Here is a 27,296-nt window from a genome sequence, read left to right as displayed (position 1 = left end):
GAGTTTGAGTCTTTTCTTGCTAGCTGTGATATTTTGAGAGTTTCAAATTATTTTCCCAAAGCCAATGGTCAAGTAGAACAGTTTAATAGAGTGGTAAAAGAATCTTGTCAGTTGGCTATAAAGAGTGGATTGAAATGGAGGAAAGCATTGCAAGCTACGTTGTTAACTTATCGCACATCGCCTAATTCCGTAACTGGTTTGTCTCCATTTGAGATATTACGTGGCAGAAAACCTGGGTCCAAACTCATGCCATGGTGGTTGAAGGTTACAAATTCTTATGATACAAAATTGGATTTGAATGAAGTTAGAGACCGGGTAAAAAAGTATCAGGATAAAATGATATAAAATAATTCCAAAAGAAAGTCTAATGTTTCTAAATTAAGAGTGGGTGATTGGGTGCGAGTGAAATTTGGTGGACAAGTAAATAGAAGACAGTCTAGATGGTCTGATCCTGTGAGAATTATTGAAATTTTTAGCAAAGCTGTTAGAGTAGAAGGTGGTAAAATTTGGAATTTTAGACGTATTTCTGTGTGTAAATCACATGTTGATGAATCTACACCAAGTGGTTCAACATCCAATTGTCCTAAGTCTCAGTTGGTCAAAGTCAATGATTCTGGAAAATTTTCATCAGATGATTCCTTTGAAAGTATGGATGGACTTTCAGGTTTTCATGAAGCCTTTGATTATTTAGATCTTCAAAAGAATATTGAAAATTAGATTTTACCTGGAAGAAATGATATTAACAAGGAAGTACATGAAAATGTGGTTGAAATTGTATCTGATTATTCATCTAATATTGAACAAGAAATTGATGTTACTAGAAGAAGTTCACATGTTAAGCATTCTCCAATTAAGTTAAAAGATTTTGTTCGTTTTTAGATTTGTTGCATTTTTTTAAAAGTTATTTATTTATTTATTTTTTTAAAAGAGGGGAGGTGTGTGGTATTCTAGATTAGGTCCTTTGTAGAATTATTACATGTCTTGGAGAATGTTATGGGGATTCTGGGGATAGCGACGTGGGTGAGCTGGAGATTGGTCGTGCCTGCCTGGTCTCCCTCTAGTGGTTGTTAAGCTGTTCTCCATCTGGAATAAAGCCTCTCCTTGAAACCTACATTCTCCGTCTTCTATTTCAACACCCCGGGCACCCCTCTGCCCGCCTCACCACTTTTTGTATGCGGCAGCAGCCACTGGTGGCAACCGTAGAGAATGTTCGCGCCACCTTAGCATGAGCTTGCACTTCCTCACCAGAAAATGTTTTAGTTTTAGCATATAAGCCTCCATTATGATCTGTTTCAAAAAGCAGAAACTTGAAATGCAGCATCAACCCCTCAAGATTAATAAAGTTGACTGTTCTGTGCATCGCCAGGTGGCGGACCGCAGTAAGTATCTACAATGGACGGAGCATCTTGACAATGTAAGTGAATAACTGTTAAACTCAGTGGCCCTCCTCTGCTTGAGGTTACCGCTATTTTTAGACGCTGTTCATCTTAATTTCTCTAGTGTGTGACTACAGGTGTCCGCCCCCGCCGGGATCGATGCGATTGCATATTAGCTACGTAGAAGTAAGATCATGTTTATGACTGTTTTGTCTGCCATCAGTGTGTTTGTTTTGTTATGTGCTGCTCCAAAACACTATTGTGTGTTTTTGGAACGCATTGAGTCCCCCTACTTTCATGGCCTGAGGTGGCTTGACTTTTTATCTTTAGTATGACTTTGTGCATATGTTTTTTCTTTACTTCACTCCGTTGTCACTAGCACAGCACTGATTTGTGCACAAATCTGGATGACACACACTTGCCTTAAAGCCAATCTTGGGGAATCTATTCAGAATGGTCGGGCGGCCATTCTCTGCACTTGGAAATGGAAATATGGGCATGATTAAACAAAGTTACGGAGGTCCATTTAACCAGTGGACTAGTACCCACTATAACAGATTGTTGTGGACATTTTCAGGCTCTAATTTGTTTTTTCAGATTCCAAAATGTTGGTGTGAACAGTAAGCACGGTACCCTCGCATTCACAGTACAGCTTAGTGTGTGTGCTGATACTTCACAAGGCCCCCTAGTTTATGGTGGCCCCATTGCACCATTTGGTCCTGAAGAAAGCCTTCATAATTGCTTTGTAAGGCTGAAACATGTAGACCAATTTATGGATATTAAAGACCGAATCAGTTTTAGCAGTATCCACCCTTGTTTTTAATCTTGCCCTAGGACCTAATTAATAAAGTAACTCATTTTCAGCAGAGGATCCTAGAGGCATTTTTATTCTCACATCCCTTTCATAAATAAACCACCTGTTCCTCTGTAATCAGGCGTCAAAGCACACCTGGGTTACATTTGGTAGCCCAGGTGGGAACCCAAAGATGAAGCATGCCACCAACTAGGTTGGTGGGTGAGGGTTCTTTTTAAAATCTAGTGGTTTTTCCTTCCCATTTTCCCCTGGAACAGTGTTGCAGAGTTTTTGAGATTCCCCTACAGGTTTCGTCCCTTTTGTTGTTTGTGCCTTCTGTGACATAGTCTGCCAACTTCGTTCATCCTTTACCAGCTGTGTGCAAAACTCACGTAATTTGCTGTAGAGCAATTATGCAAAATTAGTGCAAAACTAAACAAAATTATGTGTAATTAAGCAAAATGCATCCCGTGCTAAGCTCAGGTATAAAAATCAACCTGAAATGCCATTCGCGTTCAAAACACTGCTGTTTGCACTCAAAAAGTGACATACATGGTACATCTCCTGTTACAATTTCTCCCCGTACTGGTGTCGCAATACGCAATGTTGCATAATAGTGTAATTCCAAATAAATTTTGTTACAGAACATCACTAAAATTACACAAATTACACTGGAATAATTAAGATTTTGCATGTCTATTCTATACATAATCGATTCTAGTTCAAAAGTATGCACAAAGCACGTGTCCAATATAATTAAAACTTCTGGGGACACTGTTCCATTGATAAGCAAGAGTGTCAACAAAACACCAACCGATTTAGCCTCCAGCACCAACTGACGTAGTCTACCTCAAACCTCCAACTCCCCCATTCGCCCTCCATCTAATACACACATGCTGCTTTATCCTTCAACTCTTTCCTTCCCATTCATTTTATCAGGAAACACTGGGAAAATTACCCAATTTTCCTTACTCTACTCATAGCGGGACCACCCTTGAACCGTCCCACGTTACTTTGGCTCCCACACCTGAAATATTAACCATTACTTCATATCTCAAAGATAGTTCTTTTGCAATTTGGCTTCAATCTATTAGTGAGCTCTATGAAGTTACATAAATATTTGAATAACATTTTCACTCCAGGAAAATCCAGTACAACTTACTGTTTCCTCAACCATGAAACCATGGTGAAATATCTTTTTAAGGGGCTGTGAGGTAGTCATTTGGCTCTGGGAAGAGAAGTAATGGTCCTGAGAGATTTGTCCCAACTGTTCCCTAGTTCCTCTTACTCATCTCTGTGCCTCTTCTATTAAGGGCCCATACCCCACTTGTCTGACGAAGAGAAATGGTGGTGTGAAACCAGTGTCCCATCTCCTTGCATAGTTCCCCTGCACTATCTCCCAATCTCGCTTTATATTCCAGTTGTTCAAACGCCTAGTGTTTTGATACATGACCTGACATTTCAAAGACTAGACCTTCCTCTGAAGGGAGTTTTCCTGTAGGAAATGAACCCACCCCTTATGCTGTGGTCATGCCCACATTAAAATAGAGCCCTACCTTCTTTGCCAGACAGTGCTGAGCTCCTCCTTAGGCCATCATTCCACCTCGACTTCTTGCAGGGCCATTTTAGTGTCGGGACCCAAAAAGAACTAGGCCAGCTCCCTAAGCACCCTAAACCCAGCATCCCACTGACCGCAGAAGTCGACTTCACAAGTACAGCGGATTGCCTGGAGCAAGTCCGCTGCAAGGTTTGCATCTGCATAAGGGGGATACTATTTGGGGCACTGACTACCTTTAGGTGAGTCTCGAAATCACCTCTTCAGACGGTCCCATTTGTTTTTAGAAATGTTTTCCATGTTTTTGCCCTTAAGGTATATGAAAATGCATCTTCTGATTCTAAGCCTTGCTGCAAGAAAGGAGTTTGATCAAGTTGAATAGGGGTATTTGCCGTACTTCTCCAAAAAGCTATTTTTATAAAGATGTAGATCAGGTTTTATTATGACAAGTTTAAATAATTTACCCCTCAGTTCACTCTGATGTTCTTGAACTCTATACCTTATGAACCCAATGAAGGGTCTAAGAGCCTGATTGTGACTTTTGACTGAGTGGGCGGCACACCACCGCTGCGGCCCTGCACCTCCAAGAGTAGCTGCAGCCTGCTAGATTACAAGTAATTGTGTGGTCTGGCAGGCAAGCAGCGTGGCAGTCCCAAGGTGCTGCTGTTTAAAGGCTCATTGAAAGCCTTAAACAGCGCCACCGTGGGACTGCCAGTGCACGTTCCTGCACGGGAAGGAATGTACAATGGTGTGCATTCCTGTCCGTGCAGGAACTGGGGGTGCAAAACTACAGGGGGACACAATATGTGCCCTCCTGCATGCACCCCGTGCACAGGGGCAAGAGGGGTCTCTGTAGTGCCCCTTTATTGCCTCACCCCCACCCTTTTCATGGAGGTGCGACCGCCATGAAAAGGGCTGTGAAGAAGCAACTCAATAAATGCTTGGCGGTGCCTCTTCGGCACCGCCAGCATATTTTGACCTCGGACTGCTGCCAGACCTCTACTGGATCCTTGATCCGTGGTGGTAGCAGTGGTTCCGTGGCGGTTCGACAGCCACAATAAATAATAAGTAATGGTCTGTAGCGTGTGTTTTTTTCCAATACAACCACAGTCTAGCCATGTCTCGGGGGAGAGCTCTGGATACACTTCACCAAGAGTGACTATATACACTGTTGAACTCCAAGGAGGAAGAAAAAAATCCCTTATTACTGTGTCCTGAGGAAGGTGTTTTTTAAATAAAGTGACTTACCACCGAAACGCGTCCACGCTGAGCACTCCTGAATCCAACCACAAGACATCTTGGGAAGGAATAGATTTGAATACTTACTAGGAAATAAACTTGATGTAAAGTGTTGGATCAGCTTACGCAACAGCTTGGTTAGAACTGTGCAAAATAGGGTCCCCGTTCATATTTTTTCTCCTTATGTTTCTCCTTGTGTATACTTTGTCAGGTTTTTAATATTAGTATGTATAGTGTTTTATTGTATTTTGTATGTTACATATGAAATGTATATTTCCTTTTTATGTGTTATCAATTATCAAAAGTGCTTTGTGATATCATGTGTTGTTTAAAGAAATTAAATAATCTTTTTTTGTCAAAAATCATTTTATTCAGCATCATACGTAAATACAAAACTCAAAGTACAGTAGGGTGTACAGGACCCAGAGTCAAAACCTTCAGCTACTGGAAGTACAGTTTCACATAGCACCAGGTCTGTTACATAAATAATCTTTTAATGCTATATTTCAACCTTGGTGGTACATTAAAGGGTGGGGCCTGTCAAAGTCGACCTGGATCAGTACTGTATGCATTGTGTATATCGAATGTGAGTGAGTCAGAGAGTGTCAGACATCTGTTTTTTCATTACTTTGCATCAAGAGGGCAGTACATGGGCGTGACTGTGCTACCACACATGCTTTTGACGTTAAAACCTATTCTCAAACATCAGTAGAAAGGGTTTAGCACCAAACATTAACATCACTGAAAAACAGGCGTTAAACAGAGAAATGTTTAATTTCTCTGTGCTTTTCTGACTTTGCATGCGTACTGCACGGTGCAGCACACATACAAAGTAGGATAAGCTTTTTCACTTGTATAAGCATAGTATTTTGAACAATGAGGATACCCTTCCTGTACAAAACCTATGCTAGACTTACCCATACGCCCTAGTGCTATGGTGCTAAGGAGTGTGCTTGGTGCTCAGCAGCTGAAATTTATAGACAAAAATATCAAAATAAGTATGAGTTCTTGGAATCACCATAAATTCTGGGCTCTATATAAATGCCCAAGTGGAAAAAATACTCAAGTCCTCTTTCTACACAATGAAGACACTCTGTCATGTTTTCAACATCACCCATCCTCTTAAAAGTGTATTATGCAAACATGATTCCTTGGAATTTGCCTCTAAACCATGGTATGGCCCTAGAGAATTCAGAACCGAGTGACGATATCACTTCTACCTGCTCAGATATCTTCGCTGCACTGAAGGCTCTCCACTAGTTACCAGTTACTAGAAGGTCTTCATTCAAACAAATATGTATCACCCACTAGGCGATAAATGGTAAAAAAGGTCAGCAATCCTCCAGACGAACAGCATCAAATATTCCCAGTGCAGGAATTTAGATTTAGGATTGGCACCAAAACCAAGTATTCCACCTTCTAAAAAGAAAACAGTGGGAAGGACTAGTTTCTCTATACAGGCTACCAAACAATGGAATTGACTCCAGCACCTGGAGACCCTCACAGGTGATTAGCAGCTCTACACCAATCCCGATTGATTGACTGATGGATTGACTCCCATAAAAAATAAGAGCCACTAACAACAATCTGGATTTAAGAAGATTGGTTAAGAACTGGCTATTCCCAACCTATCATGGAGACTCTGATGCGCTATCTTCTAAAAAAAAAAGCAATATACAGCAAGATTCTAAAAAATACCTAGGATCCCCTGCATTCCCTTACCTCCTCATTCTGCTCCTCAAATTGCATGTCCGTATTCAACCCCTACACAAAATTGCATGGGCTATGGTTTATTTTCTAGATCTACTTGTGTGTACTGCCCACCTCTAGACCCATAACCTAATTTCTTCAAATACTGGTAATCACTTGCCTACTCTGTACTAACAATCATCCTCTACCTTGAGTATCCCCTCAAACCAATGTTTCACGTGAACTAAAAACCTTCCCTCCAGATAGCACTCAAGTCTAACTTCCTTTGGCCCCATCTCAAATATACTGGGGTAATGCATGGAAGGTTTCATTTTAGAACAGAAGCTTCAGTCAGTTAACCAACAAATCACTGCGTTAACCACAAACCATGGGTCCAGAGTAGCATGCTAATAACCATAAAAGTTATTGAGTGCCATGTCCGGGTTCGTAAGCATATATAAACGCAATTACGATGCAATGCCAAATCCACATTGAACCAACAAAACATCCACCCAGGAAATGGCCCTAGACCAGGCAAACACAAAAGCTGCTTATGTTAAAGGTGGTTTCTGCATGATACTCTATGAAATTAACTCATACATCTCAGGCTCATTGGCCAGTCGGTGTGTGTGCAGTTGAAACAACACACTTAGGCTTTGTGGGTCCTTGTCTGTTCCCCTTTTTTTTAACTTGGACACACTTAAGCGTAATGGACTACAGTTCTCGAAGCCTGACTCTTACCCCTGGCCTTCAGTAAGTTCAGCATGCTCCCTGGGGGATGGTTCCTCCCTGAAAGAGGCAGCACTATCAAGAACCCAACGTTTCTTTTCCTGTATCCAACCCGACACTACGTGAGTCCCTCCTTTTATACTCCATGTTTCTCCAGGACCCCACCCCTGCAGATTTAGACCCCCCAATGAAAAGTAAGGAAAAAGTGCTGGCGTCATTTGATGGGATTGGCGGAGAAGATCCTGTTTTCAATGCACTCCAGCAAAATGACTCATTGACTACTGGCGGCCTACCTAGTATTCACTAAGAAGTGTTGGAGTGTAGTGTCTATCTTGATGCCCTATGGGATGGTTATGGCTTTAACTATTTGCTGAACTGATACTTTGAGAAGATCTAACAAACATGGGGTTCTTTGTTGTCATATATTCCCACGAAACCTAGTTCTGCTCTCCATTTAATGGGACACAATATATTTTTCAAGTGTAGTGAAAGAACTGAGACTTCTGAAGGAATGTATAGTGAACCGTGGACAAAAAATTAAGCTCCTGCGTTTCTTGGGCACAAGCTAAAAAAAAGAAAGTCGGCTCATTACACTAATATTCTTCAGCCACTTGATTACCTTTGACATGTAAATCCACAGAAACTTTGAGAGTCACTTCAATGGATAAAGCGCATGCCAACATGCGCTGAGTCTTCAACCCAAGTGTTATTGCCAGGCGGGCAGAAGGAGTCGTTCTGCTGGCCGCTTCTTCCAGAGACCCTTCTCAAGGCAAAGACGTTTCGGTCGTCCAATCCAGCCTAACCCTTCATTCTACCCTGAACGTGGTTGATCCTCCCGCTCAAGAGGTTTCAGAGCTAGAGGCACCAACCCCTCCAACACCTCAAGTAAGTACCCTTCCTCCTCATCCTTCCTCTATAACACAGAGAGTAGGGGATTGCCTAAAACACTTCCTACACATTTGGAAACAAATTACACACGATCCTTGGGTTTTAACAACTGTTCAGGGTTTCAGAATAGATTTCACGGAACAACCCATACAAGTTTTAACTCCCCAAGTGTTAAACTTGACACTAGAGCAACAGTCTATTGTGGCAGAGGAGGTAAATTCTATGTTAATGAAGGGCACCATCGTAGAAGTTCCTTGGGAATGCAAGAACTTCTTGAGCAGCATTTTCCTAGTGGAAAAAGGACAAAGGGTGGAGACCAGTCATAAACCTAAGAGAATTGAACAAATATCTCACCTACAACCACTTCAAGATGGAGTGTATCCATCTCCTCAGGGACATGCTTTTAGAAAAAGACTGGCTAGTGAAACTAGACTTAATAGATGCCTACTGCACGATTCCAATGGCAGAGGAGTCACAATCCTTCCTTCGATTTGCATGGAACGACCACCTTTATCAGTTCCAAGCTCTTCCCTTCGGCCTATCTTCGGCCCCTTGGTGCTTCACCAAAGTAATGAAGGCCATTACCATGGTCCTGAGAGAAAGGGGTGTCTACCTCATAATCTATTTAGACTATATACTTATCATATCTCAAGACCATTCTCAAATTCTGAAAGACTTGAACACTACTGTGGATTTAATAGAGAGTACAGGTTTTATTATAAACAGGGAGAAATCCATCATGACTCCCTCGAGGTCTCTAGAGTTCTTGGGCTTCACGGTAGACACCGTGAAGTCTATGCTCTTACTTCCCACAAAGAAGATATCCAAGATTTGGAAAGAGATGTCATGTTCTGAAACTAGATCTTGTAACCTTAAGGGAACTAGCCAGACTTCTGAGCCTCCTTTCATCATCTATCCAGGCTATCTTCCTGGGCCCTCTACATTATCGAGCCCTTCAAAGACTGAAGGGTAGGGCCCTCTGTTATGGCCTTTGATACAGAGTCAAAATTCACCTAGATACAGAAACCAAGATAGAACTGACTTGGTGGTTAGAAAATTTGGATGCATGGAACGGCAAAGCCATTTTTGGGACTTCCCCGGATTACGTGCTGGATTCAGATGCCAGCCTTCATGGCTGGGGTGCTTGTTTCCAGAATCTGAACACAGGAGGTTTATGGTCCTATTCGGAGAGTTTGCGTTACATAACGTTTCTGAAGTTAACTGCCGGGCTTTATGCCCTAACGAGTTTCAAACAATCTCTTCAAGGGAGGTCAGTCGTCCTCAAGATGAACAAACATGTCAGCCGTTGCCTACATAAATCATCCAGGTGGCACGAGGTCACAAGACCTCTCCAACCTAGCCAAAAAGCTGCGGATGTTCTGCTTGGAACACCAAATTTCATTAAGAGCGGAATACCTTCCGGGACTAAAGAATGTTTGTGCGGATTGGAATTCAAGGTTCCTTGTAGATCATACCAATTGGAAATTAAACAGAAACGTATTCAAGGCTTTAGACTATCTTTGGGGTCCCCTAGAAGTAGACCTCTTCGCAAGAAGACTCACGTCTTAACTTCCCAGTTACTTCAGCTGGATGCCAGACCCGGGTGCTCTGGCAGTGAACGCCTTCCTCCAACATTGGAATATAATTCAGGAATATGCTTTCCCCCTTTGCAATGATCCAGCCCATCCTTTAGAAGTTGAGGACAGAACAATCTTCAATAGTCCTAATAACTCCCATTTGGCCATCCCAAGCCTGGTTCCCAATGACCTTGGAATTAGCTTACGAAATACCCTTTCTGCTCCCAGCTTCCCCAGGCCTCCTAAGACACACAGACGCTTTGGATCATCTGCTTCTTCTGAATGGGACTGTGAACCTTCTTGCCTGGAAAGTATCAGGCGAGTCAATGAAATCTATGGGCTTTCAGCACAGGCGTCCTCTCTTTTCCAAGAATCTTGGGCACCCGGTACACACTATAGAAATTAGGCATCTGGAAAAGATGGGTTCATTGGTGCCTGGAAAAGAACCTGGATTCCGTGGAGGCTCCTATTGTGCATGTAGCTAATTTTCTTGTTGAACAATTCAAAAGAGGTCTTTCCTATAGGTCAATAAACTGTTATAGATCAGTGCGGGTCACTCCCTTTTAAATGATAGAACTATTGTGAAAAAACCTATAATTTGCAGAATCATGAAGAGCATCAGGCTTAAAAGACCTCCTAAACCTAGATACAACACACTTTGGGACGTTAAATTGTTACTTGACCTACTTTGTAACTGGCCGAATAAGAACTTATTAGATAATAAAAGACTCTCCATCAAACTAGCTTCTCTTCTATGTCTAATATCTTGCCGTAGAGTCTCGAACGTTAAAGCACTGGAAATATCCAACAGATCTTATGACGCCTTTAGCGTCAGATTTGAAATCATCAAGAGAACTAAAATGACGTCCGATATGATTTTTTATTCTAGGTTTGACGGTTGTAAAAAATTATGTGTGGTGGATTGCATGAAGGAATATGATTCAAGAATGGACCTTCATCGCACCACTGGCATTAACCAACTCCTTATATCCTTTGTTAAGCCCTTCAAACATGTTTCTTCTTCTTCCATAGCTAGATGGGTTAAACTGGCTATGCATTTGGCAGGCATTGATCTCCATAGATTCCAGGCACACTCTTTAAAAGGGGCTATGGCTAGCAGGTCCTTTTGGAAAGGAGTTACGTTGGATGACATTCTCAAAGCAGCAGATTGGTCAAGTTCCTATACCTCTGCAAAACATTACTATAAATCTGTCGAACACATGTCTGATGTAGTTTTACAAGACTACCAACATGCACAATGTCCGCTCTGGTCTTGTAATGAAATTCGCGATTCCCCTATTACCATGACCAGAGAATCTGGATTTCATTAAAGACACAGAGGCTAACATTATCCCAACCCTCCCTCCAGGGAGTGGATTTTAACATTTCTCTGACTTATTGCACTCCTCTTGCTGTAAGAATTTCTAAGTATAATGTTTTGATTAGAATAGAACATAACTCAGTTTTTCACTGTATTTTGCTTTTTAATATGTGTATTATCGTTTACCACTGATTCTCCTTTCCCCTTTGCATAGGGCGTTAGGTACAATTCCTAATATTTTGTCCTTTTTCAGATAATTCAACTTGATTGGCTCCTCATCACGATTCGCTGCAAGCAACTTTCGACAGCTCGATTTCTTCTGCTTGGAATCCCTCACTGTTTCTAGGAGATGCCTTTCCCTTCATGATGCCATCTTTTAGGGTTCGTTGCCTTTGGAAGAACTTTACCTTTTTGCTCTCATTGCATTTGCCTTTGGAAGAACTTTACCCCTTTTGCTCTCATTGCATTTAAAAGAGGCAGATCTGTGTGTTGCTGTTGCCAACGTTACACTTGTACGTTCTAGAGCTTTGCTTTAAGATGTAACTTTAAATAGCTGTGCTTGAAGTTGCATTAAAAGAATAATGCATAATTTTAGCCTCAGTGTCTTTAATAAAATCCAGATACTCTGGTCATGGTAATAGGAGAATCGCAATTACTTTTGACATGTAAATCCACAGAAACTTTGAGAGAGTGACTTCAATACCAGGCTACAGCTGAACCTCTTTCTCAAATCCATTGCCCCCAAACACCCAGAGCAGGGTTCGGCTCTCCCATCAACGCAGAACTGAACTATCTCAATACCTTTTACACAAGATTTCCCAAAGACTATTTTGACAGAAGGTTGAAAAAGCAGATGTAAGAAGTAAACCCCTTCTACATAGCTCAAATAACTTACACCAGCTCTCGGTGAAAGGCAGACATTCCAGTTTGTCATTATAAACTCTCCTACCCCCATGCCTGTTCTGTTTACTCGCCTGCTGCATGTCCTCTAGGTACCCTGCACCCCCCAAATCTCTTATGCTGCATTCAGTACTCTCAAATGTCCCACTACATGATGGGTCTGCACCATTCCACTCCTGGCAGCTTTAGGCAGGCATCTCACAACATCATCAAGCTGTAGACACGTCTCTCCTGGCAGAGGCAAAATGACAGTAAAGATGATGACATTTGCGGCTTGCATGATGAAAGATGTGTGAATAAATAAAACACTGCAATTCTCCTTCAAAGTACTGTATAGGCGTAGGATTACTTCCTTACCGTTAGTATGTCAGCTTACTGGAACTTTCCATTCTAATAAGCAATCAAAACCATTTCCTGGGAGGGAGGGAAATTTCATTCCATCACCTTGAGATCCTTACGGGTTATTTGCAGCACTTTATAAATCATTGATTGATTGATTACCCAGTCTCACTTTATCACTGTTATTTAGGGGTTCTGCATTGCCACCTCCTTCCCTAAAGCAGCAGACATCAAAGAAGAGGATTTAAAGGTGCAAAGTGATATGTTGCATTTAATTTTTCTTTACACTGCCAGCAAGTTTACATATCTTGCAATAATTCACCCTCCACGCCACCCCCTTAAATGCAAGTCATGTGCTCCCTCTCAGTCCACCATAGACACATGTGGCTAATGAAAAACGATGTCTGTTTTGAGAAAGGGACACTGTGACGCGTACGGTTGTCAATGCATGGGAGAACACAGCCAGATAGTATTCGCTGGTTAGTTTGTGAGGGACAGAAGTGAGCAGGCTAGGTTAATGGGAAGCTGGTTATCCAAGGAAGTATCATTGATGCATTGACTGTTGTTAAAAGGATTGCGCTAACAATCTTGCATCGCTAAAGCACAGATAGTGACAGGAGTGGCCCTTTGGTGATATAGCTCTTAGGAATACGTGGAATCTTCATATACTACCTGGGATCAAACTTGGAGGCGGCAAGCCAAAATGGTGCAACAGATATAATGAAAGCAGAGTATGGATTCGAACCCCAAATGTTACATACCTGTAGGGCGGTACTAAGTTAGCTCTTTTTCTAGGGGGCTGAAGATCCTGTCAATGGGCAGGTGGATAGCGGGGGACAAGAAGAGCTTAAAGTACCCCATCTAATCTTTGAGGATTCCCTGGGGGCCTGATACCGCTTAGGGGGCTCACTGGTGGAGGCCCAAAATAGAAGACTGCTTTGACTTGTGAAGACTCCCAGCTAAAACTTTTTGCTTCAGTTGCAGTCCTAGACTAAAGAATACCCACAAGGTTGGCAACGAAATGGTTGTGTTGGCAACTAACTGGCACATGCATCAACATAGGCTTTTGCGATTCCTTAATTGCGATTATTAAGGAATCGCAAAAGCCTATGCATGTAGAAATCGCTATAAAAATAGCAATTCCTACACATTCCTTAATTGCGACTCGCAAATTGCGAGTCGCAATTAAGGAAAACCGTCCCATTCATTCCTATGGGGCTCCAGGCCCATAGGAATTAATTGGAGATTGCATGAGCAATTTGCGAGTACCAGTAGGTACTCGCAAATTGCTCATGCAATTTCAAGGGTGCAAGGGTGTCAAAATGACACCCTGTTGCACCCCTGAAACTGATCTGTGCACATATGTTGCACACACACAAGCCCTTAGGGCATGTGTGTGCACAACATGAAACTGAAAAATGCACAAAAGTGCATTTTTCAAAGTTTTTGCAAATTACCATGAAGTTCAACTTCATGGTAATTTGCGCCCCCTATTAGCGAAATCGCTATTTTTTTTTTACTTGAATTTATTTATTTAGTATTTTCTATAGCGCCAACATGACCCAGTGTAGGGTGTCAGAGCGCTTTACAGTAGAGTTTCATCAGTCGTTTATGTTTCATACTTCAGTTTAGCATATAGACATATATACATTCAATAATACAGTTGTCAGGCACAGTTAAATTACACGAGCATCTTTGTTCATGATCCAGTGTGGAGTGACATAGCTTTTTAATATAATGATTCATCCGTCATAATGCTTTACATTTCGGTATATCATATAGACATATATACATTCAGTAATAACTTTGGGCAGTTTAGGATAGCAGGCCTCCCCTATGGTTCTTATGGAAGAAATTTGCCCATATAGAATGATTTTACTTCCTTTTTGAAGGTTGCAATGGATGTAATTCTTCTGATGTTTGGTGGGAGTGCATTCCAAATTCTCGGTGCTGCTCCTGAGAATGCTCGGTCATACGTCTTTTTCTTGCAAAATCGAGCCGGTTTCAAAAGAAAGTCTGATTTGCTCCTGGAATGTCTGTTACCTCCTGATGGCGTAAGTTTCTGGGCCAGGTAACCTGGAGTTTTGTGGTGAATTGCATTGTGCGTGATACATGCCAATTTGAATTGAATTCTTGCTTCTAATGGCAGCCAGTTTAGCATTTTCAGGTGAGGAGAGATGTGGTTGAATTTTTTTGAACCCGCTATCAGTCTTGTGGCTGCATTAAGACTAGCTTTCAATGGGGCAGTTGCGATCTTGGGGAGACCAGCTAGGGTAGTGCACCCATATTCTATCCTTGATATGACCAGCACTTGTACTGCTGTTTTAAGATCTGTTTTGCTCAGGAAAGGTTTAAGTTTTCGCAAGAAGCTCAAGTGGAACCTGGCGTTTTTTGCCATTGTATTAATATATGCTAACATATTCAGGTTTTTATCTAGGGTAATTCCCAGTGACTTGGTGGAATCCACAATATTAGGAGTACAGTTTAGAGCTGTGATAAGTTTGGTCCATTCTGTTAAGTTTAGATTGCTTTTATGAGGTGTTATCAGTAAGAATTCGGTTTTCTGTGGGTTTAGTTTCAGGTGATTCTTGGTTAGCCATTGGATGGTTCTTGATAGTGCATGGTTCATTGTCTTAATTTCTTCTGTGGATGCCACCTTGATGTACAGTTGGGTGTCATTTGCATACATGTGGAAATCTATGTTTGCTTTTTGTAGTATTTCAGTTAGTGGTTCCACGTAAAGATTAAATAACGCAGGTGAAAGCATTGATCCCTGTGGAACTCCTATTGTATTGTTTGTTGGGCCAGAGAGGGTTTGGTTGACCATGAATTTTTGTGATCTGTTCTTAAGAAAGGAGCTGAACCAGTTAAGGACTGTACCTTCAAGGCCCATTCTGTTCTTCATCCGGTCTTTAATTTTTTCGTGGTTCACCGTGTCGAATGCAGATTACAGGTCTAGCAAGATTAGCAGGCAGGTTTCATTGTGGTCAAGAGCCAGCAGTGCGTCATCTACGATGTGTAGGATTGCAGTTTCTGTGCTGTGGTTAGGACGGAAACCCGACTGGCAAACATTTAGTAGGTTGAACTCGGAAATGTGTCGACTCAATTTTTGTTGTACACATTTTTCCAGGACTTTGGCTAACATTGGGATGTTAGTTACAGGTCTGAAGTTGTTTGGCACAGAGAGGTTCTCTGAGGGGTTTTTCAGTAAAGGGATGACTTGTCCTGTTTTAAGGCATGCAGGGATTAGACCGTGCGATAGTGAGGCATTTATGATCTTTGTCCACAATGGGATTAGAAGATGGTTTAGAGAGGGCCAGCATTTTGCAGGTAATGGATCATTATAGTGGTTGTTGGGTTTAGTGGACGACATGATCTTTGAGATGTCTAGTTCGTTGACCACTTTAAAATCTGACCATCTGGCATTGTTTTTCGGTTTCTTTCCTTCTTGTTGAGTCAATTCTTCGTCCTTTGAATCCGACGTATTTTCAGAGTCTTCTGCTGCTTTTTTAACTCCTTTTCCAACGAGTTAGCTTTATCTGTAAAGAAGGTCGAAAAATCCTCACTATTTAGGCTATTATAGTTGATGGCTGGTGCTACTTTAGCAGATTTGTTGGATTGTTCTTTCAGGAGATCAAAAAGTTTCTTGGGTCTATTAACCGCACTGTCCAGCTCTTTCTTGATAAAGTCTTTTTTTGATTTAATAATGCTTTTATTGTAAGTCTTCCTCGATTGTCTTAGAAGGGTTAAGTGGGGTGAGGAAGGATGTTGTCGCCACTTGCGTTCTTTTAGTCTCATTGATCTTCTTTCTTCATTAAGGGCATCGTTGAACCATGGATTTTTGATTTTGTCAGTGACCCTTTTCAGTTTTAGAGGTGCTATGTCCTCGAGAATATTAGACATTGTCTTGTTATAGTGCAGTGTGAGGTCATTTACGTCAACCATGTTTTTGGGTACTTGTAAATCTAATGAACAGCGTGTGGCTATCATTTCCATATTGGTTCCTCGTGTGTCTCTCATCCATTTTTTTGTTTTAGTGTCTTGTGAGGACACTTTGGTTTTCTTGAAGGGAATTTCGAATGTAATAATATGGTGATCAGACCAGTCGCATGGTGTGATTACAATGTTCTCTATCGCTTTCTCTCTAGCTAGAATCCAATCTAAGGTGGATCCTTTAGAGTGGGTGGGGAGACTACATCCTTGGACTAGCGATTGTTCTACCAAGAATGTTTTAAGGATGTTAGTTTGACTATCTGCCTGATCTTCCCAATGGATATTAAAGTCTCCTAAGAAGATATTGTTCGATTGTAGGTTGGAGTTGGTGGTAATGATATCTATTAGTTCTTCTATGAATTTGGTCTTTGTGCCTGGGGGGTGGTAAAGAGCGTGAAATTTATAATTTTGGTTGTCATCGGATCTAAGTGACATGCCCATATATTCACAAGATTCTAACGGTTCAGCATGAATTTTTGTGATGGAGATGTTTGATCTGTGAATGCAGGCAATACCTCCACCCCTTCCTCCAGTTCTGTCCTGTCTCATAATCTGGTAGTTCGGTGGGACTAACAAGTCTAGATTTGGCGAGGATAAGTCCGATAGCCATGTTTCAGTTAATATGTTAACATCTGTTTCCTGGTTTAGAATGATGTCTGCTATGTCAGCCGCGTGTTTATTCGCTGAGCGACAGTTGAGTAGTATACATCTTATGTGTTTGTGCTCCTTTATCCTAGCCAAGACTGCTTTTTCAGGCATTAATGTCACGTTCTTAAGGTTGTTGGTGTTGGGCCCTCTGTCTTTGGATTGGGAAGTTCTGCCTCCATTCGTTCTGATTGTTTCGATTGTTTGGATGTTATTTTCTCCTGTCTTATTGAGGGCCGTGGGAGTGGGTTCATATGACGCGAGAATGGATAACAGTTCATTATTTGTCAGGTAGTTGAGTTGAGAGCGAGTGCGGTAAGTTCTGTTAGATGTCGCCATGGGGGTGGACCTATGTTTAGCTAGTGTTTCCCTCGAGGTAGCCTGTAGGATCTCCATTTTAGCAAGCCATTTTTCTGATAGGCACAGCAGGTTTTTCATATCTTTAATCGCGGCTAGCATAGCTTTGTATGTTTTGCTAGTTTGCGAACTGAGGATTGTGGAGTCTCCGTTATTGTGTCCTGGTCTAGATTTTCCCTCTTCTGAACTATGATGCGTGCACGTGGGTTGTTGTTTGGATGTTCCTGTGAGATGGCCAGCTTTGATTATCTCTGCAGTTTCTATGATTGTGTTAGCCAGCTTAGAGCCTGGTCCGCATCTCCCAATGGTGTGTCCCTGTGTGTCCCTTTCTCTGTCAGTATCAGTTGACGATCTTCCCTTCCCATTGAAACCTCTGCTTTTAGGGTTAAAAATGGTGTTAGTGTTAGGAAGAGAGCAATCCTCAGGAGGAGAGTCGGAGGGTGAGGTGACAATTAGGCGTTTTTTGTTGGTGTCTCTACTTTTAGCCTTGCTGGCTTCTTGACATACTTGTTTGGGCTCCTCGTTATGTGACATGTCTTTTAGTGGCTTGGTAGTAGTTGACTGTTGAGGTATTAGTGTCCTTGTAGTTTCCTTTTCAGTGTCATTTGATAAGTTGATTACTTGGGGAGATATTAGGGGTTCTCTCCTTGATAAGTTCATTACTTGGGGTGATATTAGGGGTTCTCTCCTGTCGTTTGTGTTAGCTCGATTACTTACTCTATCACTTACGCTAGGCTGCGCATTAGTGGCTTCATGGTATAAAGGTGGAGGTTCATCATTGGTATTAATATGGCCATCCGACCTACCTTGACTAGACTGTTGTGAAGCGCTCTCTCTGTCAGTTTCTCCTGTGTCCGGTAGGTTCCCCTGGCTGACCGTGGCTTTAGTGGTCATTTGTGGATTGTGTTTTCTCGGGATGGAACTACTGTTAACCTGGTTTTTTAGTGTCGAGAAACGCTCCTCTAAGCGTTCTAGATCTTTGTTGGCAGCTTGAATGAGCATAGTGCCATTTTTGTAACATGTAATGTTCAATGTTGCTCGTAGATATCTAGATGGCGCAATGACTAGTTTAGTTCCATAGGGAATATTCTTAGATTCCTGAATTTTTAGAGAGTTGCTTAGTGTAGTTCTCCATCTGGCCATTCTGTTTGTAAAGAGAATAAAATCAATAATGAACACGCCTTTTTTCAAGTTTATTGTAGGATCCAGGATTAGAGTTTCAGGGTTAATGCATTGCATTTAAGGAATCTCAATTTGGGATTCCTTAAATGCCATCGGAATTTAAGTAATCGCAATTTAGAGATTCCTTAAATTGTGATTTTTGCATTCGGGATGAATCATCCCAAATGCAAAAATACCGGTCGCAAAGGGGCAGTGTTGGAACTGGGGTCACCAGTTCCCCGAGGGTAGCATGGCACGAGCGGGTAGGCATCCGAAAGCTTATGTGTAAAGCGACCACACAGCACACACAACCACTGAGACAGTAAAAATGGGCACGCAATGAGTGACGCCACTCCAGTTAGTTTGTATAAAAATGAGATAACTTTTATATAGAGCAGAGTCAGGGTAATCAAATATTACAGTTATCAATTACTTATTAGTTTTCCTTCAGAATACATATGTTTCAACACCTTGTAATAAAAACTCAGAGGAATAAATATTAAATATCAGATAAATATTGAATATTAGATAATATTAAGTATAGATAACCACACCGTAGCCTTGCTTCTTGTCAGCACCTGTAGGAAATACATTAAGGAGACAACCAAATGACATTGCGTCTCATTGGTTCTGCAGGCATTTTACCCACTTCTCACCAAGCAAGGGTGAGCGTTTTACAGCAGAAAACATGTAAATAAATAACGGTAGGCTTCCCGTAAATACAGCACTAAGTGGGAGAAAAACATTTCATTAAGAATAAACAACCCTTTATGCAGGTATAACCATCTCCTTAATCAGGAATAACCACTTTAGGAATCACTCCCAGTAGGAATAAGCCTTTCCTAGATTAGGGCTACACATTTCATTAGTTATAATACATTTCTGTAGGCCAGATAGAACATTTCATCAGGTAGGAGTAAACATTTCCTTTAACCAGGGTAGCCTCTCTTCAGATAAAAAATAAACAGTTCCTTAGGCAGAAGTTAGAACATTTTGTCAAGGATCAGGCCAGCTCTATGGAAAACAGTAACAGACCCCTATGCAGGGTTAAACATTTCAACAGGTAAGCATGAGCATAAAAGACTTGGCTTTCGCATATAAAACCTTTCCTTATGTAAATAGAAACATCTCCTTGAACAGGAATGAGCTTTCTATAAAGGATCAGGCAAATCCCCCATTTCCTGATGCAGGTCTGGACACGGCATTATCTCCGTCAAGCATGAATAAACATTTCATTATCCAGCAGACACATTTCATTATATAGATGTAGGCATTTCAGGAAACCTGGCATTAGGCAGGAGGAGAAATTACTTCCCTGAATAGGAGTAGAACAGGTCATTGAAGGTAAAACCTTTCCTCAATCAGAGGTAAACATGTCCATATGCAAAACCAACATAGCATGTCTCCATAACCTTTGCTTAAAAAGAATAAACGCTACGCTACTCCGCCATAGCATTTCTTGGAGTAGTCAAACGTACTTAGGGAACACTGCATTAAGTAGAAACATATAACTTTTCAGTATGCAGGAGAGGAAAAACAGTTCATTGAAGACCAGGCAACATCTCATTAAGTTGAGCAACCCTTTCATTATAGCACTAAGGCCGTTGGTTAACCTTTCTTTCAGCAGGGGTAACCATTTCCCTAAGCAGGTGTAGGCCTTTCTTTGAAAATCTCATTATCAGTAATGAACATTCCCTTCATACAGGTAAACCAGATCTTAAGACTGGGACAATTAAGACATCCAGCCCAAGTGAGCAATTCATCTAATTCAACTACCCCATGCATAAGGCTACATTGACTGGTACTTAGCAGTACCCCAGGCAGGGGTTAACTTTTGTCCAATGGGGCTCTCACAGTGTTTAGGGGCCCTGGCCCCGTCCAGCATTCAAAGGGGGCCAAATAGGGCCAACGGGGCCCAGCAACAACTTTCCCCGAGGGGAGGGGCGGTTTCGGGGCCTCCTGCTCACTCCTGGGAGGCCCCGCGTCTACCTGCGCCCTCCGCCCTCCCCCAGGGCTTTACCTTGTGGACTTTGGGCCTATCTGGCCCCTTGCGGAGGTTTTCGGCGTCTTCTGGGGGAGGGCTCGTACTCCTTCCCGAGCCTTCCAGTGTGCGGTGGGCTGGCCAGGGGAGACCCGCGCTGCTCCGGCGCTCTTCTGGGGGCCTCCCACAAGCCGGGAGCCAATGGCAGTGATGCGGGGCGCGGCTTGTGACAGCGCCCCCGTCACGTGACAGGGATGTCCATGGCTTCTGGGCCTAGCGCGGCCCTCCTCGAACACCGGCGGCCCTCTCCCAGCACCGAGGGCCGCCCGGGGCAATCACAGCACCCCACCAGGCAGCGCCTCACAACCAGACTCAACCGCAGTGAGTGGAAGTCAATCTAGCGCTTCGTGGGTCATAGCGCGCAGCGCCAGTTCTTGAGGCCACAGCAAGTCCGGGCAGTGCAGCTCTTCACAGGGGAGTACAGTGCTCTGAAGGACACCACAGGATATAGCGCTTCTAGGATGCAGCGCTCCCAGGCGCCCACATGGCGCCGGGTAGATGCAGCGCTTGGGAGCAGCCAGCAGGCTCACAGGGCGTCTTAGGCAGCAACCTCCTCCAGCACCTCAGTGCTGGGTAGATGGAGCGCTTGGGAGCAGACAGCAGACTCACAGCGCTTCTTAGGGCATATCAGTCTTCAGAACCTCAGCGCTTCTCACAGGGGCTCAGTAGATAAGCGCTTGAAGGGCAATGCAGCGCTTAGGCAGTTTCTTTAATAGCGCTACACCAGTAGTTTATTTAAGGTGAAGGCAGATCAGCAGGACCAACAGGACAGGCCACACGACAGTGGCAATACCAGCAAAAAGGGGTCCCAGGTGGCATCAGGGAGCGCAGGGAGCGATACAGCGCCAATACCGGGTTGCTTCCTCAATAGTACTGTGGTGATTTGGTTTCTTCTCGGCGCTTCATGTTTCTTGCGCCCTTGTAAATAGCAGTCTCTGGAATCCTTGAAGGGGGGGGGGTGGAGTTGATGGCTGATATCCAATCTCCTCAGCCAGTTCCCGTCAAGTGGTCCCAGGGTTCCCCTCCCGCCGGGCCAGGTCAATGGGCTAGCTCAGGATACCTCAACACTTGGAAGGCAGCACCTAAGCCCTGTCACTCCCAGTATCATAGCTCCCTGACTAGGCCCCACTGCCTAAAACTCCTGCGTAGGTTCTCCCCCAGGTCTGTGCTCCCTCAGTCTGACAGGAAAGTTTCCCTCCCTTTCCTTATGTAGTGCCAGTTGACAGTTGGCAGTGGCAGTTGGTGCCACCTCACCTGTTCCAGAAGGTTCCAGGAGGTTCTAGGAGGTTCCACCATTCTGGCTATGGGCAGACTGGCAGGCTAGTATTGATACATTGTTTGAGGGTTCCAGCAGCTCCTGGCCACTAGAATGCGCCTGAAAGGACCACGCTGCAGTAGCAGGGGTCAGGGGCAGCCATGTTAGGGGAAGAGGGCACCTGCACCTTAACATTAGTTTAACATTACACAGGGCATCTCCACTACACAAGGCCTATACCCTTTTATTACAATGGGGGACATACTAAATTAAGGGAATAAAAAGCGAAAAAGTTCTGGGGAAAGGGCCAAGTCCTACACGTCTTCCCCCCAGCCAAAAGCCAGGGTAGACCGATCATCACCTTGATGGGCTTCCCTGCTTGGGGCGGAAAAAGGTGGACGCAGGCCCGTTACTTCAATGTCATCCGCCAGTTCTTCACTAATCAAACCACCCCACTGTTGTTCCCTAGTGGGATGCGGCCAGGACTGACCTCTAGACAATCCTGAAGCCTCTGGCCCTTGCTTTCTCTCAGAGTGGGGGGCAGTAGCCCCAGGCCCGTGGTACCTTTGGACCACTCTCCTACTCAACCTAGAGTCTAAACCCTTAGGTTGAACTGGTGACAGGGGCGAGTCCTCCCTCTCCCTGCACCCCCTCTCAGATTTCCGCACCCTCCCAACTGGAGTAGTACCCATGAGAGTCACAACCGGGGGGACTCTGATTACAGAGGTCCCTCCCGCCAGGTCAGGCAACCCTTGAACCTGGCCACCCAAACCGGGATCTGCACCTTGTGGCTGGTCCGGTGCCAGAGGAGAGTCCTTCTTCCCTCTGCACCTGCTCCCAGGGTTCCGCACCCTCCTACCCAGAGTGGTACCCCTGGGAGTCACACCGGTAGGGTCCTTAGTTACCGGTACCCCACCCTCCAGGTCAGGCAACTCCTGAACCTGAAACCCCAGTCCAGGTTCTACACCCTGTGACTGGTCTGAACCCCGAACCTCGGGTACGCTGCCACCAATAGGAGTACCTGGCACTCAAGATTCCAAGGCTTCCAGCTCTAACTCTTTTAGCTGAAGCCTGTGCGCCAGCTTCCTTTCTTCCTTTGCAAGGCTCTCACTCTCCCTCTCATGCTCTAGAATCTTCGACGACGCACACCCCCCAGATACTGTACTCCCTGCCCAGAACATCTTCCCGGTAGCACATTGTCAGACACAACAATGTTGAGTAGGCCTGGGTCTTCTGGTGTGCCCGCCTCCCTGGGTGTGACCTGCCCCTCCTGTTCCCCATCCCCTCTCACCTCTGGGTGGGCTCCTATCCATGCCCTCAAAGCGGTACGGAGTTCCTTCTTCCCGGTTCTCCGCCCAACAGGCACCACCATCCCCTGACAAAACTCCATTATGCCAGGTGGGGACTCAGATAAATCTGGGAAAAGATACCAGGACGTGGGTGACAGGATTAGGTCAAACAGGTCTTGATACACTCTACAGGGCTAGACAGTGGAGGGGTCAATTACCTAGGCTTGCACACACAATAGGTGAGTAGCCTAATTGCTGTTCACCCTGTCCCACTGGAGGGTGCTGCATGGTCACAGGTCCTGGATCCCACCGCTCGACACCAATATGTTGGAACTGGGGTCACCAGTTCCCCGAGGGTAGCATGGCACGAGCGGGTAGGCATCCGAAAGCTTATGTGTAATGCGACCACACAGCGCACACAACCACTGAGACAGTAAAAATGGGCACGCAATGAGTGACGCCACTCCAGTTAGTTTGTATAAAAATTAGATAACTTTTATATAGAGCAGAGTCAGGGTAATCAAAAATTACAGTATCAATTACTTATTAGTTTTCCTTCAGAATACATATGTTTCAACACCTTGTAATAAATACTCAGAGGAATAAATATTAAATATCAAATGAATATTGAATATTAGATAATATTAAGTATAGATAACCACAGGCCTGACCATAGCCTTGCTTCTTGTCAGCACCTGTAAGAAATACATTAAGGAGACAACCAAATGACATTGGATCTCATTGGTTCTGCAGGCATTTTACCCACTTCTCACCAAGCAAGGGTGAGCGTTTTACAGCAGAAAACATGTAAATAAATAACTGTAGGCTTCCCGTAAATACCGCACCAACTGGGAGAAAAACATTTCATTAAGAATAAACAACCCCTTCTGCAGGTATAACCATCTCCTTAATCAGGAATAACTACTTTAGGAATCACTCCCAGTAGGAATAAGCCTTTCCTAGATTAGGGCTACACATTTCATTAGGTATAATACATTTCTGTAGGCCAGATAGAACATTTAATCAGGTAGGAGTAAACATTTCCTTTAACCAGGGTAGCCTCTCTTCAGATAAAAAATAAACAGTTCCTTAGGCAGAAGTTAGAACATTTTGTCAAGGATCAGGCCAGCTCTATGGAAAACAGTAACAGACCCCTATGCAGGGTAAAACATTTCAACAGGTAAGCATGAGCATAAAAGGCTTGGCTTTCGCATATAAAACCTTTCCTTATGTAAATAGAAACATCTCCTTGAACAGGAATGAGCTTTCTATAAAGGATCAGGCAAATCCCCCATTTCCTGATGCAGGTCTGGACACTGCATTATCTCCGTCAAGCATGAATAAACATTTCATTATCCAGCAGACACATTTCATTATATAGATGTAGGCATTTCAGGAAACCTGGCATTAGGCAGGAGGATAAATTACTTCCTTGAATAGGAGTAGAACAGGTCATTGAAGGTAAAACCTTTCCTCAATCAGAGGTAAACATGTCCATATGCAAAACCAACATAGCATGTCTCCATAACCTTTGCCTAAAAAGAATAAACGCTACGCTACTCTGCCATAGCATTTCCTGGAGTAGTCAAACGTACTTAGGGAACACTGCATTAAGTAGAAACATATAACTTTTCACTATGCAGGAGAAGAAAAACAGTTCATTGAAGACCAGGCAACATCTCATTAAGTTGAGCAACCCTTTCATTATAGCACTAAGGCCGTTGGTTAACCTTTCTTTCAGCAGGGGTAACCATTTCCCTAAGCAGGTGTAGGCCTTTCTTTGAACATCTCATTATCAGTAATGAACGTTCCCTTCATACAGGTAAACCAGTTCTTAAGACTGGGACAATTAAGACATCCAGCCCAAGTGAGCAATTCATCTAATTCAAACTACCCCATGCATAAGGCTACATTGGCTGGCACTAAGCAGTACCCCAGGCAGGGGTTACCTTTTGTCCAATGGGGCTCTCACAGTGTTTATGGGGACCTGGCCCCGCCCAGCGTTCAAAGGGGGCCAAATAGGGCCAACGGGGCCCAGCAACAACTTTTCCCGAGGGGAGGGGCGGTTCCGGGGCCTCCTGCTCACTCCTGGGAGGCCCCGCGTCTACCTGCGCCCTCCGCCCTCCCCCAGGGCTTTACCTTGTGGACTTCAGGCCTATCTGGCCCCTTGCAGAGGTTTTCGGCGTCTTCTGGGGGAGGGCTCGTACTCCTTCCCGAGCCCACCAGTGTGCAGTGGGGTGGCCAGGGGAGACCCGCGCTGCTCCGGCGCTCTTCTGGGGGCCTCCCACAAGCCGGGGTCCAATGGCAGTGATGCAGGGCGCGGCTTGTGACAGCGCCCCCGTCATGTGACAGGGATGTCCATGGCTTCTGGGCCTAGCACTGCCCTCCTCGAACACCGGCGGCCCTCTCCCGGCACCCAGGGCCACCCGGGGCAATCACAGCACCCCACCAGGCAGCGCCTCACAACCAGACTCAACGCAGTGAGTGGAAGTCAATCTAGCGCTTCGTGGGTCATAGCCCGCAGCGGCAGTTCTTGAGGCCACACCAAGTCCGGGCAGTGCAGCTCTTCACAGGGGAGTACAGGTGACAGCGCATCCTGCTTAGAACACAGAGCTCCTGAGGCGAAAAGCCGGGAGTTAGGACCCATTTTTTACCTATTCTTAACTTCACTGCACTGTACTGTTCTCCCAGGCCAAGAGGCTGTGGGGATTTTAAAAATCACTCATTTTTTCGGCGAGTTCATTATATTTTAAATTGTACCTACTAGTACTCTCTGATTCTTTGGGCATTCTTTATTCCCCTGTTTGTGCAAACCGAGGGCCGATTTAGGGCTCTACTAGGTCTGCCACCAGCTTCCCCGGGGGTGACGACTTCGGCCGCCATCTTGGGGCGAAAGGCAGGGTTAGCGCACTAGTGGTCGGGCGAGTGGCGGCCCGAGCGCTATAAAGGAAGCAAGGTGACAGCGCATCCTGCTTAGAACACAGAGCTCCTGAGGCGAAAAGCCGGGAGTTAGGACCCATTTTTTACCTATTCTTAACTTCACTGCACTGTACTGTTCTCCCAGGCCAAGAGGCTGTGGGGATTTTAAAAATCACTCATTTTTTCGGCGAGTTCATTATATTTTAAATTGTACCTACTAGTACTCTCTGATTCTTTGGGCATTCTTTATTCCCCTGTTTGTGCAAACCGAGGGCCGATTTAGGGCTCTACTAGGTCACAGGCAGCTTCCCTGGGGGTGACGACTTCGGCCGCCATCTTGGGGCGAAAGGCAGGGTTAGCGCACTAGTGGTCGGGCGAGTGGCGGCCCGAGCGCTATAAAGGAAGCAAGGTGACAGCGCATCCTGCTTAGAACACAGAGCTCCTGAGGCGAAAAGCCGGGAGTTAGGACCCATTTTTTACCTATTCTTAACTTCACTGCACTGTACTGTTCTCCCAGGCCAAGAGGCTGTGGGGATTTTAAAAATCACTCATTTTTTTGGCGAGTTCATTATATTTTAAATTGTACCTACTAGTACTCTCTGATTCTTGGGGCATTCTTTATTCCCCTGTTTGTGCAAACCGAGGGCCGATTTAGGGCTCTACTAGGTCACAGGCAGCTTCCCCGGGGGTAACGACTTCGGCCGCCATCTTGGGGCGAAAGGCAGGGTTAGCGCACTAGTGGTCGGGCGAGTGGCGTCCCGAGCGCTATAAAATGAATGTGATTTCCCGTCCGTGCAGCGGGCGGGCGCAGCGGGCGCGCCGTTGGTGCGCCAGAGGCAATCCCGTCTGGGCCCGTCCGGGACAGACCGGGCCTAGGGGTATACAACCTTTACAACGCAACTTTTACAACGACCTACCATTACCACCGTTTTTTACAACGCAGGATCCATTACAATGCATACCATTACAAAGCATGTATTTACAACGCAGGTACCTTTACAACGCATACCATTACAACGTAAGTATTGGTAAGTATATCATTTTATTAAAAATATTATAAGTTTGGGTTTTTGGGTAAAGGGGTATTTTTAGGGTTCAGGGTCAGTTTTCAGTTTTTGGGTAAAGGGGTATTTTTAGGGTTCAGGGTCAGTTTTCAGTTTTTGGGTAAAGGGGTATTTTTAGGGTTCAAGGTCAGTTTTCAGTTTTTGGGTAAAGGGGTATTTTTAGGGT

General features: G+C 44.2%; 1 long non-coding RNA gene across 1 annotated transcript; it reads left to right on the top strand.

Moving 5' to 3' along the window:
• The first annotated feature begins 1,233 nt into the window (after positions 1 to 1,233).
• LOC144798335 (uncharacterized) lies at positions 1,234 to 11,681 on the top strand. The gene is made up of 3 exons (XR_013603506.1): positions 1,234 to 1,379; positions 5,339 to 5,435; positions 11,421 to 11,681. It is a non-coding gene; the product is annotated as an uncharacterized LOC144798335 (long non-coding RNA).
• Positions 11,682 to 27,296: the final 15,615 nt, after the last annotated feature.

Source organism: Lissotriton helveticus, chromosome 12, assembly GCF_964261635.1.
Source record: "Lissotriton helveticus chromosome 12, aLisHel1.1, whole genome shotgun sequence".
NCBI classification, from domain to species: Eukaryota; Metazoa; Chordata; class Amphibia; order Caudata; family Salamandridae; genus Lissotriton; species Lissotriton helveticus.
This window is presented reverse-complemented; position numbering and strand designations above follow the sequence as displayed.